This window comes from Mobula birostris, chromosome 2 (assembly GCF_030028105.1).
Source record: "Mobula birostris isolate sMobBir1 chromosome 2, sMobBir1.hap1, whole genome shotgun sequence".
In the NCBI taxonomy this organism is placed as follows: Eukaryota; Metazoa; Chordata; class Chondrichthyes; order Myliobatiformes; family Myliobatidae; genus Mobula; species Mobula birostris.
The window spans coordinates 161,737,124-161,755,523 of record NC_092371.1 but is presented as its reverse complement, the minus strand read 5'-3'; the positions used below and the strand labels follow the sequence as shown (position 1 = coordinate 161,755,523).

At 43.6% G+C, this 18,400-nt stretch overlaps 1 long non-coding RNA gene across 2 annotated transcripts; it reads right to left on the bottom strand.

Annotated features, from left to right (window-relative positions):
- Positions 1 to 5,989: 5,989 nt before the first annotated feature.
- Positions 5,990 to 15,462, bottom strand: LOC140193196 (uncharacterized). 2 transcript variants are annotated; one of them, XR_011884663.1, is made up of 4 exons: positions 15,327 to 15,462; positions 13,386 to 13,524; positions 7,587 to 7,744; positions 5,990 to 6,204 (listed from the first exon to the last, which is right to left on the bottom strand). It is a non-coding gene; the product is annotated as an uncharacterized lncRNA (long non-coding RNA). The 2 variants fall into 2 exon arrangements; XR_011884661.1 differs by lacking the exon at positions 5,990 to 6,204 and adding an exon at positions 6,351 to 6,808.
- Positions 15,463 to 18,400: the final 2,938 nt, after the last annotated feature.

The following is an 18,400-nucleotide window of genomic DNA, read 5'->3' as shown; positions in this document are numbered from 1 at the left end:
AACTGAACCTCTGCATACTTTTATGCATTAAGTGCTGCCACATGATGGGCTGATTAGATATTTGAATTAATGAGCAGGTGTACAGCTCTACCTAACAAAGTGTCTACTGAATGTGTGTAGTTATTAACAATTCCTTCAAATGGCAACTAATCAGAAAAATCTTGTTTCTCTTTACTCAGTTTAGATGTCATCATACCATTCAGATTCATTGATCATCTCAGGCTTTGTTAACATCATGGCATCATTTAATTAACTTTGGCACTGTGGGACCCTAGCAAATTTAGATGCAACAGGAACAAAAGGGAAATCTCTCCATTGGTTAGAGTCACAGCTGGCAGAAAGGTCATGGATAATAATGGCCAATCACATCAGCTCCAGGATACTGTTGTAGGAGTTTTTTTTTAACGGCTGTGTCCTCAAACAAACCAACTTACGTTGTTTGATAACTGATAATCCATGCATCATTATGTCAGTACTGGATCTGTTAATTAACATGTTCAAATCTATCTGTGTGCCCTTACACAGTGAAACAATGTGTGCCCATATGCAGCAAGACCTGGACCATATCCAAGGTTAGGATGGTAATGTTAGAAATAGATTCAGGAAGAGGCCATTTGGCTTCTCATGTTTGTTCTATTCAATAAGATCGTAGCTACATCAACCCAGAAGATTATGCTGATGCTGGAAATCTTGAGCATCTCACACTAAAAACACTGGAGGAGCTCAGTGGGTGAAGGCAACATCTATGGAGAAGAATAAATATTTGATGTTTCAGCTGAGACCCTTCATCAGAACTGGAAAGGGGGCAGAAGCCAGATAAAAAGGTGAGATGAAGGGAAGGGTGATGGGGGAAGGCAGGTGAAGGGAAAGGTGTGTGGGCAGGGGAGAGGGGATTGAAGGTAGGAGGGTATAGATGAAAGGGGTAAAGGACTGAAAAAGTAGCAAGTGAAAAGGAGAGGGCAATGGAATAAAGAGGAAGAGGGGAACAAGAGGGAGGTGATGGGCAAGTGAGGAGAAGAGAAGGGGTGAAATTGTATAATACAGAGAAGGAGAGAGGCTAACCTTTTACCTTAGTGCTACTTTTCAAGTTAATGTTCAGTTTATTGTCAGTCAACCATACACATGCATACAGCCAAATGAGACGTTTCTCCAGATCGAGGTAGAACAGGCCCTTCGGCCCACAAAGCTGTGCCAAACATGTCCTTACCTTAGAAATTACCTAGGCTTACCCATAGCCCTCTGTTTTTCTAAGCTCCATGTATCCATCCAGAAGTCTCTTAAAAGACCCTATCGTTTGCGGCTCCACCACCACCACCAGCAGCCCATTCCATGCACCCTCCACTCTCTGCATAAAAAAACTTACCCCGACATCCCTTCTGTACCAATTTCCAAGCATCTTAAAACTGTGCCCTCCCGTGCTAGCCATTTCAGCCCTGGAGAAAAGCCTCTGACTACCCACACGATCAATCCCCATACACCTCTATCAAGTCACTTCTCATTCTTCGTCTCTCCAAGGAGAAAAGGCCGAGTTCACTCAATCTATTCTAATAAGGCATACTCCCCAATCCAGGCAACATCCTTGTAAATCTCCTCTGCACCCTTTCTATGTTTTCCACATCCTTCCTGTAGTGAGGCGACCAGAAATGAGCACAGTACTCCAAGTGGGGTCTGACCAGGGTCCTAGAGAGCTGCAACATTACCTCTCGGCTTCTAAATTCAATTCCACAATTGATGAAGGCCAATACACCGTACGCCTTCTCAACCACAGAGTCAACCTGCGCAGCTGCTTTGAGTGTCCTATGGACTCGGACCCCAAGATCCCTCTGTGTAGATTCTCCACACTGCCAAGAGTTTTACATTAATAATATATTCTCCCATCATAGTTGACCTACCAAAATGAACAGCTTCAAACTTATCTGGGTTAAACATCTGCCACTTCTCAGCCCAGTTTTGCATCCTTTCAATGTCCCACTGTAACCTCCTACAGCCCTCCATACTATCCACAACACCCCCAACCTTTGTATCATCATCAAATTTACTAACCCATCCCTCTACTTCCTCATCTAAGTCATTTATAAAAATCACGAAGAGTAGGGGTCCCAGAACAGATCCCTGAAGCACACCACTGGTCACTGACCTCCATGCAGAATATGACCCGTCTAACACACACTTTGCCTTCTGTGGGTAAGCCAGTTCTGGATCAACAAAGCAATGTCCCCTTGGAACCCATGCCTCCTTACTTTCTCAATAAGCATTGCGTGGATTACCTTATCAAATGCCTTGCTGAAATCCATATACACTACACCTACTGCTCTTCCTTCATCAATGTGTTTATTCACATCCTCAAAAAATTCAGTCAGGCTTGTAAGGCACTACCTGCCTTTGACAAAGCCATGCTGACTATTCCTAATCATATTATGCCTCTCCAAATGTTCATAAATCCTGCCTCTCAGGATCTTCTTCATCAACTTATCAACCACTGAAGTAAGAAAGGTGCACAACACAATACATATAATTCACATACATAACCCATAAAGTAATGTTACGACCTGTAAATAAACAAATAATGTATATTTACAACAGAAGTTAAAAAGTACAAGGATAACACCACTGGTTCTTCATGTGTGATGAGACCTGGTTGGTGGCAGGGAGTCAGTAGTCTTACGTCCGGGGGTAGAAGCTGTTTCCCATCCTAATGGCTCTGATACTAATGCTCCGGTACCTCCTGCCTGATGGTGGGGGGTCCTAGACATTGCTGGACCAATGGATTGGATCATTGACAATGCTAAGGTCCCTGTATACACAGGGCTCCTAATAAGTATCTTTGAAGGGTGGAAGAGAGATCCCGATGATCTCAGTAATCCTTTGTAGAGACCTGCCATCAGATGCCTTGCAGTTTCCATACTAAATGGTGATGCAGTTGGTCAGGACACTGTCAATGGTGCTCTTGTAAAAATTAGTTAGAAGTGGGGTGGAATACACTCACTTGCCTTAATCTTCTCAGGAAGCGGAGACACTGCTGTGCTTAACCAAAGAAGTGGCGTTGAGAGACCTGGTGAGATCATCCTAGCAACCTGGTGCTCCTAACATTCTCCATGGAGGAGCTGTGAATGTACAGTTTGGAGTGGTCAGCCCGCACCTTCCTAAAATCCACAGTCATTCCTTTGGTCTTGTCCACACTGAGACTCATGTTGTTGTGCTTGCACCATTCCATCAGACACTCTATCCTGTCTGTTGATGAGACAACCACTGTTGTAACATCAGCAAATTTGATGATTCTGCTTGAACGGCATTCAATGCAGTCATGCATCAACAGCACAAGCAGTAGTGGGCTGAGCACACTGCCCTTGGAAGTACCGGTACTCAGCGTGATGGGGCTAGAGATGTTTCTGTCAAGAAGGCAAGGATGCAGTTACAGAGGGAGGTGATGGGGACAGTTTACTCACCATCTTCTGAGGGATGATCATTCTAAACACCGAGCTGGTTGATATACAGTGTCCTGGCGTACGAGGCACTATGTTCTGTGCTAATCCCATAATCCTTGATTCCCTTAAAATCCAAAATCTATTAATCACTGAATTGAATGTACTGACAGACTGAGCTTCCCTAGGAAGTACAAAAGATTCTCTGAGAGAAGAATATTCAGGCCACTTCTCTCCTGAATGCCAAATCTCTTATTTTAAGACTGTAAGCCCTGGTCTAGATCCCCTGCCTCTGGATACCTCAGCCATGCAATCAGGGCAAGCAACAGCAGATTTCTCATGAAAGTTGTATGTTAAGCTTTAATATCCACTTGCTGACATCCAGGATTCCTGAAATCCAAGATGACTTGATGACACCTTAGTGAATTACTCCAGGCCTTCCATGATATTCAAGTGCAGAGCAGAAGTTTGCAACATGGAACCAGGTGGGAGAGGAGATTGGGAAGTTGAACAAAGGATGAAGAAACCTAGGGATATAGGTACATGGGTGAAGGACATACCTGTATTTCCAATTTCAGGTATCCCACTCTCCACTTGTGTCATTTTCCCACTCCCAACAGTCCACTCAATCTCCCTCTCTTTGTTCATCCTTTCTCTTCATTACCTAGACTCATCACAGTCTATTCCCTTGTTCCATCTGCCCAACACTTTTTGTGCAATGTTATTGTAATTTTTTTAAAATTTAGAAAAAACAGGCCCTTCCAGCCCAACAAGTCCACATCACCCAATTATGCCCATGTGACCAATTAACCTACTAATCAGTACGTCTTTGGATTGTGAGAGGAAACCCAGGAGGTCACAGGGAAACCATACAAACTCCTTACAGACGGCGCCGGAACTGAACCTGAGTCACTAGCGTTGTAATAGCGTTATGCTAACTGCTACACTGCAGATTCACAGATCTTCTGCTCATTGAGTGAAACATTATTCTCAGGCCTACTGATTTTGCGGGCATGACTCCAACTTCAACGTTCACAGTTCAATCACAGCCAAACTATTTAATGTAATTTTCCACCATTGCCTGTGTGGAAATATGTCCCATTGTTTGTATCAATTTAGTGGCATTGGCTGCATTCGTCCTGCTCAGTTAGGGCAAAATTATCATAAAATCAAAGAGAACACAAGGCCATTAGACCTCCCATACCCATGCCAGCACTTTAACAGAGATGCCAAATTATTCCTTCCGCCTTCCTCTCCTTCAATGCTTAGCATACGATTTTCTTTTGTGTATTTGCCCAATTGTCCTTTGAAAGTTCCTATTAAACCTGCTTCTGTCAATGTTTCCAGTAACACATTCCATCATCCAAACAATTCATCACACAATAAGATTCCCCCTCATTACTGTCAAGAGGTACAGCATGTGAACAGGCCCTTCCAGCCCAATGAGCCAACGCTGCCTGGTTACACATGTTACCAGTTAATGTATTATCACAGTGCCAGTGACCTGAGTTCAATTCGTGCCGCTCTCTGTAAGGAGTTTGTACATTCTCTCCAGGGTCGCCACGTGCTTCCGTTTCCACCTATATTCCAAAGATGTAAGGGCTAGTAGGTTAATCGGTTACATGGGTGTAATTCGGCAGTGTGGACTTGTTGGGCCAGAAAGGCCTGTAACCATCCTATATCTTTGAATAAAAATTCACCCCAACCTGTATGTCTTTGGAATGTAGACAGAAAGAAACTGGAGCACCCAGAGGAAACCCACATGGTCATGGGAAGAATGTAGAAATCCTTACAGAGGCAGAACTGATCCCAGGTCACAGGCACTGCAACAGTGTTATACTAACTGCTACACCACTTTTCCATCACAGCTTTTTACAAATTACCTTAAACTGTTCTACGTTGGTTACCAACCACAGACAAGAGAAAATCTGCAGATGTTGGAAATCCAAGCAACACACACACACACACAATGTGCTGGAGGAGCTCAGCAGGCCAGGCAGGATCTATGGAAAAGAGTGAACAGTCAACATTTTGGGCCAAGACCCTTCATCAGGACTGGATGAAGGGTCTCGGCCCGAAATATCAATGGTTTATACTCTTTGCTGCATGACCTGCTGCGCTCCTCCAGCACTGTGTGTGTGTCCTTTGGTTACCAACTCTCTTCCATTGGATATAATTGTTGCATCCAAACACTTCATAATTTTGAGCACCTCCTTATCTTTTCTTCTCAAGGGAGAACACTCTGAGCTCTCCTATGTCCCATAAAACTGAAGCTGTACACCGGAACAAGTGGTGATACAGTTAATCTGCACCTCATTTAGAAACTACACCACCAGATATTATTCCATTGAAAGGATAATGGACTCAACATCAAGGGAGAATTCAATCCAATGAATCAAGAATGATTAGGTTGCTGAAAGAAAACAGCAAGTAATATTCGCACCTCATTTGCAAAGTAATCATCTCTAAAGAGATGTCTTTGGAACAGTACTCATCCAGGCAAGCTGGGTACATTTTTAGTAACATCACGAGAAGAACATCATTGAGTGTAAAGCACGTTAGGACATATTGAAATATATTTATGAAGCTAAAATAATTGAACAAACAACAGAGGTTCAAAATCCATAATGGGAAATGGTGGGGTCGAGGCTCTAGCTGCCAGGGATAAATACTTCCTTCTTCAATAAAAGTAGAGTCAAGAGATTCACAAGAGATTCTGCAGATGCTATAAATGGAGTAGCACACACATAGTGCTGGAGGAACTGAGCAGGTCAGGCAGCATCTGTGGAAAGCATTAAAGAGATATCTTTTTGTGCCACGATACTTCATCAGTACTTACAGACATAAAGACATACAGCACAGAAACGGCCACTTTAGCCTCTGAGTCTACAGTAGCTAAAGCACAATTTTATTCAAGATTCAGGATTGATTAATGTTATTTCCTGTGTACAAGTGTAAAGGAGTACAAAATCATTGTTACCCTAGATCTGATGAAGCACAAGAAAACACAATAATAAATATAAATACGTAAGATTGCTTATATACAGAAAGTATATCCATAAAGTGACACTAGGCGGTACATAAAGCTGTAACAAGAAGTTATAAAGTAGTGGGGGAGTTAGTGGATGGAGATCAGCTTGGGGAAAGTGACTGTATTTGAGTCTGTTGGTCCTGGCATGGATAGTACATAGCATCCACCCTGTTGAGAATGGGATGGGACAAACAGTCCATGATCAGGGTGGGAGGGATCCTTCATGATGTTACTGGCCCTTTTCCTGCTCCTTTCTGTATATATGCCCTTGATGGTGGGTAGGCTAGTGCCAGCGATCCACTGGGCGGTCTTGACCACCCATTGTAGAGCCTTCCAGTCTGCCACAATGCAGTTTCTGTAGAAAGCAGTGAAGCAGCATGTTAGGATACTCTCTTCTGTGCATTTATAGAACGATGTGAGTATGGATGTTCAAAGTCCTTCTCTCTTCAACCTCCTTAGAAAGCAGAGGTGTTGGTGAGCTTTCTTGACTGCGCAGGATGTGTTCTGGGACTATGAGAGGTTGTGTGTGATGCACACTCCAAGGAGTTTGAAGCTGCTGTGCCGCAAATGTAATGGGAGGAGGGGATTTAAGTGGTCAATAACCATTTCCTTTGTCTTGTTGACGTTAAGGAAGAGGTTATTTGCCTGCCATCAGGCCTTAAATTCTTCCACCTCCTCAAGCACACTTAAACTAATGTGACACTAATCCTATTTTATTGTCCCCTGTTCCCGTTATCTCCCTTGGATATCCCACTTGTCTTCACATGAATTGGGGATTGGGAGGGGTTGCAAATTACAGTGGCCAATTAATTTATTAATCAGTTGGCCTTTGGTATGTGAGAGTAAACTGTAGTTTAACTTCCTTTATGCTTGCGTTTGTTTAATCACCTAATAGTCTGTAAATGTTGAGTGGATATTCACTAATTTGTACTATAGCTAGTTCTGTAATTCTGTAACTTCTTTGTAAGCCTGAGCATAAATCAGAACTGGCCCTGTGATTTCATAGACTGTTCTTATCTGAGAAAATGTCCTTATCTGACCAGTTTGAACCAGTTTTCAATATAAAGAAAGACCACAAGGCAGGTTCTGACGCAAGGGTGAATTGGGTAGAGTGAGGTTGCCTTGTTACTTACTGGCAGTGCTGTAGGCACATGTAATAAAACAGCTGTAGCCACAACATTTTCACCTCATTGACAACTTCTTAAGAACCTTCTGGACAATATTATCTCCAGATCCAACAACTTCTGTATTATCTCTGTGGCACAGACAGTTAAAGCAGAGGTTCCTTTACCTGAAAGAAAAGAGAAAATGAGAATTTTATATGGATAGCACATGAGTTTAGGATTGAACTCAGATCAATGGAAGTGTGAGGCAACAGCTCTTAGAGTCATAGAGCACTACAGTAGAGAAACAGGCTCTTTGGTCCATCTAGTCCATGCCAAACTATTATTCTGCCTAGTTCCATCAAATTGTATCTGGACCATAGCCCTCCATACTCCTTCCTTCCATCCATGATTCAGGACATTTACAAGGACAGGTGTGTAAAACGGGCCTGTAGAATCATTGGGAGCTTCCCAACCACGATCTATTCCAGCTGCTACCATCCGGGAAGTGGTACCGCAGCATAAAAGCCAGGACCAACAGGCCGTCAGACTTCTTCTACCAGGCTGTCAGACTGATGAACTGACACTAATTTGAGTGTACTACATTGACTGTTCTATTTATTATAAATTATTACATATTACTATGATTGCACATTGCACATTTAGATGGAGAAGTAACGTAAAGATTTTTACTCCTCATGTATGTGAAGGATGTAATAAATGAAGTCAATTCAATTCAATACTTATATATTACGTGTTGAAATCGAACCCAAATCCATCACTTCTGCTTGGAGTTCACTCCATAGTTTCACCTTCCCCTGAGTGAAGAAGTTCCCCCTCATGTTCCCCTTAAACATTTCACCTTTCACCCTCACCCAACCTTAGTAAAAAAGCTTGCTTGTACTTACCCTACCTATACACCTCTATCAAATCTCTCCTCATTTTCCTACACTCCAGGGAATAAAATCCCAGCCTGCACAACCTTTCCCTACAACTCAGGTTCTCAAGTCCCAGCAACAGCCTTGCAAATTTTCTTCTACCAACTCATGGGCGGCATTTTGTGTGTATTACTTACCCATGCTGTCATCAGATTTTGAGATATTGCAATGTTTCCTGAGTTGGTAAAGAAAAGTTTCTTCAATCAACTGGCTTTGCAGTCTTGTTACAGTAAGTGACAAGCGGACTCAATGGTGTGGGGCAATCTTCACTGATATGACTCCCCTTCAAAATTTACTCATCAGATCTAGACTCTGAAATTCTTCTCAAGGACTGGTCAGAAACACCCTCTGTGCAGCTCCAAACAACACCAAGGTGTTTTCCATTCACTCCGTGCGCGCACACACACACACACTCACTCACTCACTCCACTTCCTCACCTGATCTGCTATCCGGACACATTATTGCAGTCCATAACACAAGAGAATGTGAAAAAGCTGCAAATCCAGAGTAATGCCAACAAAATGCTAGAGGAACTTGTCAAGTCAGGCAGCTTCCATGGAGAAGAATTAAGAGCCACCGTTTTGAGCTAATACCTTTCATCAGGACAGGGGTAAGGTTTGAAAAGAAGTGGGGTGTGCTGAAGTCAAGGTGGTTGGTGTCTCCTTAGCAATTAGAGATGGAAAGATTCAGAGTGGGTAGAAGGTCAGAGTGGGGTGAAGGACAAGTGGGGAGGATGGTTGAAGATGGGAGAAGGGGTCACAGTGCAGGGTGTGGAATTATTGCTGAAGAAATGGGTTGCAATAGAAGAAGGTTTTGGCATCAGGTGATCCCACAACTCAAGGAGTTGCAGGCCCAGGGGGACAAAGGTAAGGCCCTTGCTGACAACAGAACATCTTGCCTGATGAAGGATCCTGAACCAAAACACAGGCCCTTTATTCTTCTCCAAAAATGCTGTCTGACCTGCTGAGTTCCTCCAGCATTTTATGGTCATTACTTATAGCAGTCCATACTGCCATCAGAGGTTGCAAGTTTCCTTAACGGAGGATTCTCAATGAAGAACATCCTTACTGCCAACCAGTCCCACTTCCCTTACATCAGATGCCCAGAGTAGACAGATGGTTTTAAAATCAATGCAATCAAAAGTACAGAACTAAATTGAACCTGCATTTGTAATTGTCCTGTGTGTTTAGCACTGGCAGCAAAGGTGTAATTTCTCCATCTACTCATTTTCCAACTGCTTCTGACATTAATAGATTTTGCTTTTATGCATAGGTGAGTGTGAATGCTTCATTGTTCTGTCATGTCATCTCAGTGGCTCAAGTCCCAATGACTTCATTAGCATCCTTAGGCATGATCTAGACTTCGTGGATGAAGATCATGGTGTTCCCATGTCATCATGACTTGGAATATGATGGAGCAGGTGTCTTCAATATGCTTAATTATGCTTGTTTCTTTCATCTCAAAGTCTTTCCCCAATGAAGTTGATGGAAATGCAAATTGTAATGGGGTGGGGAGGCTTATGCCCCTGATGGAGCTGGCTGAATCTATCTACAGTCCTCTGCAGCCTCTTGCCACCTTCCAAAATAATGAGGTAAATGGGCACCTGATTTAAGTGATCCATGGCCTCCTCTACTGTCAAGATGTCACTCAGGTTGGAGGAACAACACCTTATATTCCGTCTGGGTAGCCTCCAACCTGATGGCATGAACATTGACTTCAAACTTCCATTAATGCCCCTCCTCCCCTTCTTACCCCGTCCCTTATTTATTTATTTATTATTTTTTCCCCTTTCTTTCTCTTTTTTCTCCCTCTGTCCCTCTCACTATATCTTCCTCTGATGCTCCCCTCCCCTTTTCTTTCTCTCTAGGCCTCCCGTCCCATGATCCTCTCCCTTCTCCAGCCTTGTATCTTCTTGCCAATCAACTTTCCAGCTCTTAGCTCCATCCTTCCCCCTCCTGTCTTCTCCTATCATTTCAGATCTCCCCCTCCCACTTTCAAATCTCTTACTATCTCTTCTTTCAGTTAGTCCTGACGAAGGGTCTCGGCCTGAAATGTCGACTGTACCTCTTCCTATAGATGCTGCCTGGCCTGCTGTGTTCCACCAGCATTTGTGTGTGTTACCTGATTTAAGTGTCCCCTCTGAAGGCCAGTACCAATTCCAGGATAAGGTGTGCTCATCTCACCTCCCTAGGCATCCGTTAGTCTTGCGAGACCATGGATCTGTGCCTGGAAAGTCTTCACTCTCCAGGGCGCAGGCCTGGGCAAGGTTGTATGGAAGACCAGCAGTTGCCCGTGCTGCAAATCTCCCCTCTCCACACCAATGTTGTCCAAGGGAAGGGCAATAGGACCCATACAGCTTGGCACCAGTGTTGTCACAGAGCACTGTGTGATTAAGTGCCTTGCTCAAGGACACAACACGCCGCCTCGGCTGGGGCTTGAACTCACAACCTTCAGATCGCTAGTCGAACACCTTAACCACTTGGCCACATGCCCACCTCCCTAGAGCCATTACTGAATCTCACAAATCCAACTCAAGAGCAAGAGGGCTAGTATCCGAGCAATAAAGATAATACGCACCAGCTGGTGAACACGAGAGACTTCAGATGAAAATCCTGAGTAACACGCACTAAATACAGGAGAAACTCAGCAGGTAAGGCAGCATCTAGGGAAAGGAATAGCGAGTTGACGTTTTGGTCTGAACCCCTACATCTGGACTGGAAAAGAAGGGGGAAGAGGCCAGAGTAAGAAGATGGAGAGGGCGAAGGTCAAGCGAGGTCAGGCTCATCGTGTGAGCTTTCAACCCTTTGCTAAATTTAAATCCACGAGGGAACGTTAAAGTTATCCCATCCCCGAGGGGGAAAGAGGTGGGGAGAATCTAGATGCCTTCAACACTGTGCAGGATGGGATTAACATTATACATGGTGGCCCGAAATTAACCTGGACTTTCCGGGCAGGGATAATGCAGCACCGACCAATGACTCATTCCACAAATTCCATGCATTCCTTTTCATTTTTCCCATTGTTCCTTCCCCCCCCCCAACCACCAAGATTAACCAAACGTTCAGAGAAACACCCAGTTCCTGCTCCTCCCGCTCAGAAGACAGCTGCTTGTTAAATGATCTCGGCACTACCCTTTTGCATCACCCGTTCAACGATATTGTCGACGGTCTCAATCACGTTTCTGATTTACGGCTGGAAGTTGGGGAAATACTAATTGCCACATTTCCGAAGTTGACCTCAAACTGCGCCGAGCCACATGAGTTCGTTATCCCATCCCAAGCACTCGGGCCGGAGGAAGTAACAGACCTCCAACAACGGAACAATTTATTGCATCCGATCTGGGTGAGTGAAATAAAGTCTTCTGAACTTAAGCGATCGGGTTTCTGGCCAATTAAGCGGTGACTCAGGATCACGCACTAAACACGTCAACACCAACAGCATATAGCATAAAAATATTGCAGTGACTCATTCACATCACACTACCTGTTCGAGATTACTTTGTGTTGCATTACGGCCAACATATTCTGGCTGGCATTCCTTTCCACAAAGCGGTGCCTCAATGTGCTCTCGCACCATTTCATTGTCCCGTTTATATACCGCCCTTCACAACTTCGGCGGCTAGGGATAGAAAGCATAGCAGCCAGTTCCCGCACGGCAAGCCCCCACAAACGGAAATACGATGAAGATGCTGACTTAGAGCTGATAAGGGTCAGGTAGATCTCGCCTGCTTTACAGAATAGTGGCAAAGGATATTTTGCATCCACTTGAGAAAACAGAGGGCACACCCACCCTCTTGATGCCGGTGTAGACTAGACCTAAAAGGTGGTGGACAATTCCTCCCTCCCCCCACCCCCCAGCGCCATCCCGAAGATGATGCTTCACTGACTGAGTTCGTCCAGGAATATTGTTGCTTCCACCTCTAATGTTTGATCTCAAGGACAGTGGCTGGATTTCCCCCAAGCACAGGCTGGTGTCCCCTGGATTAGGTATTCAAATCCCTGGAAAAAGGGAAATGAATCCAGGACCACAGAGCTGCTGCTGAATTTAGCAGCTCCCAAACATAGCAACTAGTAACTAGCTGGTCATGTCAGGTGGTTTGGCTCATTCCTAAGACTGCAAACAGAACTAAATAAATCCATCTTTCTTTCTTTTAGTACTGCCCTCCGGCGCCAGACTGAGTTAAACTTCTGAAATGAGATTTGGATCCACAACCTTTCTGAAGCGGAGGTGAAAGCGGTACCAATGAGTCAAGGTTGGAATATCTATAATGCATAATATTGAGTGTTATTAGAGTGCTATTATTTCCTGTTTACAACCCTCCATTGCCCTTCTGCTCATTGTCTCCTACAGTTGTATAACTCTTAAACATTTTATTTTGCTCCTCCTGTTCCTGCTTATATTTGTTCCTAATCTTCACTGCAGCATGGTTTTTTTCCTCCTTTTTTTGGCTCATTGTTGAGGAAAATTTATTTCTAATTTGAAAGAATAGGATTTATTCTTGCATTGGCAACAATCTGTCTATCAAGCAGATAGAAACCTACAATTTTCCAGTGGAAGATGACAGTGATGAAGGATCGCAGCCCAAAATATTCACTATTCCTTTTCATAGATGCTGACTGACCTGCTGAGTTTCTCCAGCTTATTGTATGCGTTATAATTTCACTATTTTTCTCTTTGCAGGAGCCTCTTCCCTCCTGATTGTTCAATTCATCCAATTACCAGATCCTTCCATTTCTTCTTTTGTTGTGTTCTTATCGAATTTTCTCTTAACTGCCTCTATGCTATTCATCTCAACTATTCTATATGTTGGTGTGCTCCATTCCTGGGATAAAGAAAGTTCTCTGGTATGTTCCATTATTTGGGAAAAGGAAATTATCCTGGATTCCTTACTGAATTTATTCAAGTCTAGTTATACTTGCTGGATTGTTTTCATCACCCTCACGAGTGAATTGGTCTTTCCATATAAATAGCTTTGGAGAATGATACTGGGTTTGTTTTCACTGCAAACTTCCTCAAGTTTGTCAGGAGGCTGTAAAACAAATGTCAAACAGTTAATACAACTATTGTAATCCCAGTTTGTATTTAATATTTCAGTTTGGAGTTACTATTTCAGTTATGGCATCCTACTAGTCAATTGCATTATACTTATTATAAAATACTATGGTTACGGAGTGAATAGTTAGTTTTCCTCAGTGCAATACATTTAACAAGACATACAATATGAAGATGCACAAAGACATAACAATAAGCCATATACTGTATACATCTATTCATTTTTAAGTTACATAGTGGTAGAGTTGGCTCATGGGGTCTTACTCCTGTTTCTTATGTACTAAAGTTCCATAATCTCTGCTTGTTGCCGGTTTTCTTTGAGGACTTAAGATGGAGGAGCTATTATTAATGTGAGAGGATATTCTGGGATGTAAGAAAGTTGATACATGCATGTGGTGATTCTAGTGTGCTTGGGAGCAACAAGTGACTTTGAAGCTTTGGCTTTGAAAGTTCTGCACACTTGGGGTTTATCTCACCTGTCTGAATTAATTGTCCCCTAATTGGAAAAAAGATCAATTGCTGTGATTATTATTAATTTCATTATTATTGCATCATGTGACTGACAAAGCAGAAGGGCATTGTCTATGAACAGAAAGTTCTGGTGATACTTAGGCTAGAAGAAAGTCACCATTTTAAGTATAAAAAATTGCAGAAGTACATTGACCCTTATATCTTACTTAACCTCCTGAGCAATTGGGACACTTCCTGTTTTAAATAGTGATTCCAGCATTGCTTTTGTAGCTACAACATAGTTCGTTTATCATTACCATCTGCAATTTCCATTTGGAAGTTATAATCTAATGTTTCCTTTTATTTACAAATAGTTGAAATATTTATCTGCAATTGGAATTGAATATTATTGAACTTCTAAATATTTTATTTAGAGAGACAGCAATGTAACACAGCCTGCTGGAAAGTATGATCATAAACTATAATTGAAAAATATGTAACTTTTGCAGATGTTTTCTTAGTTTCCATTATATTATTCAGGTAGATAGTAATTTAGCCCTGCAAGCTTCATTCTGAGATTTATGGTGGGTTTAATTTGGCATGTATTTTGATGTATCGTTCCAAAAGATTGTTGTCTCTCATACATTATGTTTTATTTAATCTTAATATTCTTTAGAATCTGTTGACCTTTCATTTTGAAATATGTTTCGCTGAGTTCTCCTAAAAATAGCATACTTTATCACAATAAGTTTGCGAAATAGACGTTAACAAAAGGGGGAGGGGGAGTCATTGTACACCTGTTTCAATGTGTTCACAGATTTCCAAAGGAAACTTCAAATTATTTTGTGTCTGACTTTCATTTTCACAAAGTTTCATTGGACATCGTAATTTGTATGTTTCTGTGGACTTCAGATTTTCCTTTATCACTTAATTTTATGTTCATCGAGTTGGGATAAATGCTATCTTCCCGATTCCATTACCTAACTCAAAAAATCGTGATCCAGTTGTCTTGGAAGCACTCTATCATGCAAACTTTCGCTTACAATGTTCACGTACGATCTGGGCTTGGGGGGGGGGACGGAAGAGCAGGGAAGCTAGGAGATACTTAAGTATATTTTCCATCTTGCAATTCCAAAATATGAGGGCATTTATTTATAACATTAGGACCACTCGTGACCACATCAGAAATACGAAAGTGACATTTTCAGATAATAAGCTCTGCGCCGAAGCACACGTAATTCTGCGTTTTTTTTGGCATTCTCTTTCTTTTTCATATTTTTCTCGCGAATATGTTAAAGCAAAAAAAAAGCATTACACAGCATGACTAACCAGTAGAGCACCCACACAGCTCCCTCCTACAAAACTAGAGATCCCGGGCGGACCGTCCCAACCTGGGTCAGGCCAACTCGCGCTAACCGGCTCGCACCGGCTGATCTCCGCGTTCTCCCCCCTCTTCCTCCCTCTCTCACTTTTGCACGCCTCTATGATTGGCGGAGCACTGGATAGCGTAGTAGTGGCGTCAGCGGCCGGGAAGGTTATAAAAAGGCGAACTGCAGGCGGGGGCGGAGGTTGACGCGGGAACCTGGGACGGAGGTTTGTTACGGAAGAGGGGTGGGGGAAGAAGAGGACGAAGAACAAGAAAAAAAAAGAGAAAGCTGCGCGAAGCCACGGGCGAGAGGAGAAACGCCGGCGGCGGAAGCTGAACTACACAGAAGTAAAAAATAAAGGCCAGCCTGGGCAGCGTGGAGCGGAGCGGGGCGCCTGAGCGAGACTCGTACTTCAATGAGTAAGCACATCCCTGTAAGTGTAAGCGGCGAGCGCGTGTCCGGGGCGGGCGGGGGGCGCGCGTCGCCCCTCGCTTGCTGCACGCGCATTCCCGAGCGGGTGCGAGGTGCAGCGTGCGGCGGATTGAGAGGGGGAGGGTGGGGGATTGGAGCGCCGGTAACGGTGGCCCCCTGTTCCGTGGTGGGGAAGAGGGTGCGACCGGGTCGGGGTTGTCAAACCCCGGCGTAGATGATGGGGGAAGGGCGCCGGCTAAGTCCCGAGTCCACGTGTGTGTGAGGTGGGGGTGGGGGTCTTGTTGGATTATTAGGTTTCTCTCCCCCTCCCCCTCTACGTTACCAACCACTACACGGATTTCTCACGCAGCCCCCAGACTCCGGTGGCGTTGAGAGTGCGGGTCCCTCCGCGCACACCCGGCGCCGCTAAGATGGCTCCTCTGCCTTTATAACGTGGCTGGCTGGCGGAAGCCCGGGCCACCTCTCCCCTGCCCGTGGCACGGTGAAGTAGTACACCATGGCCGGAAGCAGGATCTCCCTCCTCTTCCCACACCCCTGAAAGAGCTCCTCTTCCTGCGACCCGTCCCGGTGGTTCGCCTGTGGAGTCTTGCTGTGCGCCTGCACTGCAGCTTTCCACTATCGGCTGTTCCTCCCTGGGCGGGTCAGCGCCCTGCCCCGCCGGTTGTGACGGTCCTCTGTTGGCTCGGCGCAGTGCAGGGATCTTGCCATGCTCATCGCCTTCGGCTGCCACGTTTCCTGCAATGTACAACACCGGAGACGCATTACCGTGCACTTCCCTGCTGGCAAAGCGTTCGTGGCGTGTCCCTGGTTCGTGAGAGACGCCTTGCAGGTGCACGTTTGTTCTCTGCGACCCGTTTCAATCGAAAGTTCAGCCTGGGTGGTTTTCTTTTGTGCCGATTGTGCAGGCAGTGTGCTCATTGTTTCTGGGAAATTTCGCCGGTGGGCTTCCGACTCCGCGCAACGTGTAAAATCGCATGGTGGCCGTCAGATTGTGTTCAGTTAACTCATGTCCCCACCTTCAGCTGGCCGAGTGAAGATTTCAATATTTGCCCAACGGTAGTTCAGTTTAAAATGGATGGCTTTGATTTGTACCGTAATGCAGTTTAATTTGGTGTATGCCAACCAGTTAGTATATGTTGGTGTTCCAATGTGTGATGTTAATTGAGTGTATTTGACATCCCTTAAATTCAGTCTTTAAGCTCTCGAGTCAGTGCACCTGTTGCTCGAATCTTGGCTGCCTTGCCTTTTTACTTTATGGCAGTGGAATTCCCTTATCATTTTCTGAGGCATGACTGTCAAGTGTGAAGGAGAGATTGTGAAAGACTTATCCCTTTTAAAGTTCCTTAATTTAAAAAACAACCAACATCAATGCAAAAAGTATCCAAATAGTTCCTTATGTTATTTAGGAAGTAACTTTATGGGGGAAGTAATATTTCGTGAAAGCTGCTTTTATCCTGTAACAAATTCTATGGTGTAGTTCCAAAATATGTGCAATAGAGTATGCAGCTATGCATTGTTTGAATAGATTTGACTGAGTTACAAAGATTGCTCACTTGCCACAGATGCCAATTCCTAACTGCAAACTTGTTTGAAGTGAGATTCCCACTACATCTGAATTTTAATTTGTGTATTTTGTTCCTTAATTAGTGGAACATTGCTTCCTGAACAAAAAATCTTGATCTTGGACCTTGTTCTAATCTGTTTAAGGTTACTGTCCTGCTTCACTCTGCATCAGTCACTTGCTTTACAGTTCAAAAGCAGTTTTGCACTTTGCTACAGTGATGCTTTGTGCAAATTTTCAAGAAAGATATCTGGTACAAGAAAATGTTTTCAATCTAAATTGCTAGCTTTGTCATGTTAAGAATTTAGCAAAATGCAGTTAGGCATTTTACATTGGGACTGGGGTTATTCCGTAGACAAAAGCACAAGGGTGTAAAAAATCAGTAAAGGGAATAAACCTGCTGCCAGAATTTGGAGTTCACCTTGGCAGAGACATAAATTTGAATCCCAATGAGGTAGCTAGAGAATTTGTATCCAAGTGATTAAATAAATGTGGAATTAGAGCGAGCCAGTATTAGTAACAGTAAACATGTGATGATCAGATTATGGTGAAAACCAATCTAGTTCACTAATACCCTAGAAGGAGGTCTTTGTCCTTATTCAGTCTAAAACTTGTGTGGTCCCAATTCGGTGCCACTGCTTCCTCAGTTCAGATGCAGACTAAATTAATCCTTTCCAAAAACAAAGTAATTGATAGGAGCTATTATATTAGTAACTCATTTTCTCTGGCCCGTATGAAGTTAGTGAAGACATCTTTTCAGGAACATGGATGAGTTAACCTGAAAATAACAGCAAGATAGAGGATTGTTCCAAGTGCCTCATGCACTTTTTTACCTCATCAGGAAAACCAGGAGATGATTGCTTTCACTGACTGTATCTTTTTGTACTGCTCTGCTAAACAAATTAGACTGCACGTGAAACCTCTAGCCATGACCTGCCTTTTGAATTTCCCTGTGACGCACAGTTTTCAAGGAATATTTATTCATTAAAATTGTGTTTGAGCTTCAGTGCTTTCAAATGACAAGTGATGCAGTAACTTGATGA